The following is a 4074-nucleotide window of genomic DNA, read 5'->3' on the forward strand; positions in this document are numbered from 1 at the left end:
TTCTGTGCCAGGAGTCTCTCCACAGTGTGCGCACTTCCACTCCCACTCCCACTGCAGTTGTAGGGCCTGCTCACTGCAGAGCCCCGGGTACTTGCAGAAGGCGATCCAGGAATGTTCTTCCTTCAAATGTCTGCGTGGCTCAGTGCCTCACCTGTTGCAAGTCTGCACAAGTGTCATCTCAATGAGGCCCGTCCTGACCGCGTCATTTAAAAGTGCCACCTCTCCCATCACCTTGCATCACCTTGCATTGCATTGTCGACTTCGCATTGTTTTTTTTCTCCCTCTCTCTTTTATCACTTTCTAACACATGAAGAAGGTTTCTTTTTCCAAGGATGGCCTCAGCATTATCCCCCATCCCACATGCTCCTTTGCAATGTGACCTGGCAATCTCCTCTCTAGAGGTGGGGCCTAATTCCCTTCTTCCTGAATCAATGTCCAGCTCTGACGACTAGAACATGGAATGGTGACATTGCTTGAGTTCTGAGGTTCTGATGTGAGAAGCCTTGTGGTTTCTGACTTGTCCACTTGAAACACTCCCTCCTGGACCCCAGGTGCTGAGCTGAGAACAGCTAAGCCACATGGAGAAGCAGGCGGAGGAGAACCTAGGTCACCCTGTTAACAGCCCCACTGAGCTCCCAGCCAACAGCCAGCATCACCTGCAGCTCCATGATGGAGCCCTCTTGAATGTTCTGGATCAGTTGGGCCTCCAGATGACTGCAGTCCCAGCCCATGTCACATGGAGCAGAAGAGCTGCCTGACTCAGCCCTGTCAACCCACAGAATGAGAGAGAACAAAAAGGTTATTTGTGTATTTTAGGATTGTTTGTTACCCAGCAATAGATAAGGGGAACACATTTCATATAATGTATTACTATTATGACGTTTTCATTTATTGTCTGTCTGTCCTGTCAGACTATAAGCATCCGGAAAGCAGGTGTTTTGTCTGTTCTGGTTAAATGATCCCCAGGCCTGGAACAGTGCCTAGTACAGAGGTACTCACGGAATATTTGCGAGGGAATGAGGAAATGCTGGGCCCACGTTCCTTAGAGCTGAGTCTGAGACTGAAAGGGAGAGTTCATGGTGTTGGTTTGGAGGTTGTCTTCCTCTGCTCCAGCTGCTGTAACAAAATACCACAGACTAGGGAGTTTAAACAGCAGAAGTTTATTTTCTCACAGTGCTGGAGGCTAGGAATCCAAGATCAAAGTGCCAGGAGATTTGGTTTCTGATGAGGGCTCCCTCTTGGATTGTGGATGGCTGTCTTCTTCCTGTGTCCTCACATGGCCTTTCCTCTGTGTGCAGAGAGAGATCTCTGGTGTCTCTTTCTCATAACCACCAGTCCTGTCAGACAGGGCCCCACTCTTATGACCTCATTTAACCTTAATTCTCTCCCTAAATGCTGTATCTCTAAATACAATCACATTTGGGGGTAGGGCTGTGACATACAAATTTTGGGGGACACAACTCAGTCCATAACAGGGGTCTCCTGTGATGTGTGTGTGTTTGGATCCTACCAATTGGTCTTGGTTTCTGGAACCCCTGGACAACACAGTGCTCAACACTGCCCCAAACTCATGTCTCACCACAAGAGCACAGCAGATGGGAGGTGCCTGGCCACCAACTGTTCCAGATGTCTCTTGGGCCAGAAGGGGTCTGTCTAGGTTGTGGGGTCATGGGTGACTGCTGCCCAGATCACAGCTATGGCTTAGCTGCGGCATGTGGGGCTCTGGGACACCCTCCCCTGGCTTGTGGAGCCCATGTCTGTCAGCTGCTCTAACAGAATACCATAAATTGAGCAGCTTATAAACAACAGAAAATTATCTCTCACAGTTCTGGAGGCTGAGAAGACCAAGATCAAGGTGCTAGCAGCCTGGGTGTCTGGTGAGAACCCTCTTCTTGGTACATAGATGGCCGTCTTCTCACTGTGTCCTCACATGGTGAAAGGGACTGTGGGATGTCTTTTATAAGGATGTTAATCCTACTCCTGAGGGCTCCATTCATGAGCTAATCACCTCCCAGAGGCCCCACCTCCCAACACCGTGACATTAGGGATTATGTTTCAATATATAAATTGTGGGGGGAACACATTCAGTCTATAGCACCCCCAAATTCCTGGGTAAGTTGTCGGGGTAGAAATGAGATTTAGGGCTGGGGCTGCAGAGCTCCTAAGTTCAGGATTTGGGGCAGCAGAGAGCAGGGCCAGGGAGTCCAGTCTGAGGATCCGGGTGCTTGTGTCACCAGAGAGGAAAGGGATGGGATCCCCAGAGTCCTTGGGCAGGGAGCTGCAGAAAGTGTAGGGACCATTACTGGAAATGGGTAGTTGGTTGCCTGGGTCCTTTTGCTGAGATCCTTGTAGCCCCACCACATGTTCATCAGCTGGTGCTCAGGGGCCCCTTGGCCTGGTTCTCAAAGAGGAGGAAGGGACAACTGAAGGCTGGAACCACTGGCTGCTCTGGGCTGAGTTCAGACATGGCTGTGATGTCCTAGCGCAGGGAGTGAGAGCCTGGAAATTCTGGGAATTTGGGATCAGGGCTGATCCCTAGAGGGGCAGCACAGGCACTTGCCCTTTGCTCTCTATGGTCCAGTACTCAGAAAACCCTCTCCAAACACAACCCCACAGGTGTCCCCTAGGCCAGTCCTTCCCACGCCCCTCCCTTCCCTGGCTCCTTCTTCTCCCCTCCTTGTAACTTCTACCCCTCTGATGTCCTTATTTCTGCCCTGTCCTCACTTCCCCAGGAACATCCTCTCATTCCTGGACCTAACGCACTGGGGCTTCTCTCCCCAACCCCATCCCATATCGTGAGACTCACTGGACAGAGTCCAGCCCCAGAGGCAGCTGCAGGAACAAGTGATAAGGACTCAGGAGTCCTGGGTCTCATCCCGGGAGACTGAGGGCACCCAGTTTGTTTTGGGGGTCCGTTCTGTACCTGGGAACCATCTGTTATGGCCTGGAGACCTCCCTGTGCCCTGAGGCAGAGTCTACAGTGACCCAATGGGGGAGGAAAATCTATGTCAGTGTGGATATTGCAAAACACTTCGCACCCTGAACCCAACACGGGACAGGGGCACCCCCTTGTGTGCAGAGTCCTGTCGTGCTACTGGGGGCCCAGGGAGACCCTGCAGAGGTCCTGGCTGAGCAGGAGAAAAGGGAGCTGGGTCTCTGTCCTCAGCACTGTGGCCACATGGGGACGCCACTGCTCTGCTCTCAGATTGTGACTGACCTGCCTGGGAGGGTCTGGGCTTTAAGTTGGTCAGACATGGATGACCGCGAGTCTGGGCATCAATGGGGGGAAGAAGCTTCTGAGCAGCCCTGGACTCCACAGGTGTCAAGGTCAGGGATGGACAGGGATTGAAGGAGAAGAGAGCTCAGGAGCCCTGTGCCCTCTCTGAGGTTTCCATCTCCTACCTGCCTCCCCTCTCCCAGCTCTTGATGACAACACCTGGGACACTGAAAAGTGGAAACATTTTCTTCTACTCTATTTCTTTTCAGTACTCCTCCTTGATGTAGCAACAATAACAATATGTGTATAAATTTTTCTCAGGAGGATATAGGAGAAAGTGGTAACATGCTCATCTCTGGCAGGGAACCTGAGGGGAGCCTGGGGAGCGGGGAAAATTTCCCACCACAAACCCTTTGGAATGTCTTGAATGATCTTTTCAAAATATGTTACACTAGGAATCTCTTTCATTTGCAGGACACTTTCCAGTTAACGTCCAATTTACACAGATGCGGCCGTGTGATGGGCCTGTTCCCGCCTACAAACTCTGGTTCTTTACCCACCACACAAGAGGGGCCCAATAAAAACTGCAACGCCAGGCTTATGGCAAGGAAGGGCTTTTATTTCAGGTGACGTCAGCCAGGAGACGACAGTGAGCCCTCATATTTGTCTCTTTTAGTCTCATCTTCCCGAAAGAGGGGACATGAGGGGTTTTAAAGGTCTGTGAGGAAGGTGGCTGCTTGTAGACAGGCAGGGGGAGTCCCTGGCCTTGCTGGTCAGAGCTTTCCCACCAGCCTGCATTAGGCCTTCGGAGCTGCTTGTAGGGAGGAAGAAGAGATGATAAGGAATTCAGGTGGGCG

Source organism: Equus quagga, unplaced genomic scaffold (genome assembly GCF_021613505.1).
Source record: "Equus quagga isolate Etosha38 unplaced genomic scaffold, UCLA_HA_Equagga_1.0 HiC_scaffold_1933_RagTag, whole genome shotgun sequence".
NCBI lineage: Eukaryota > Metazoa > Chordata > Mammalia > Perissodactyla > Equidae > Equus > Equus quagga.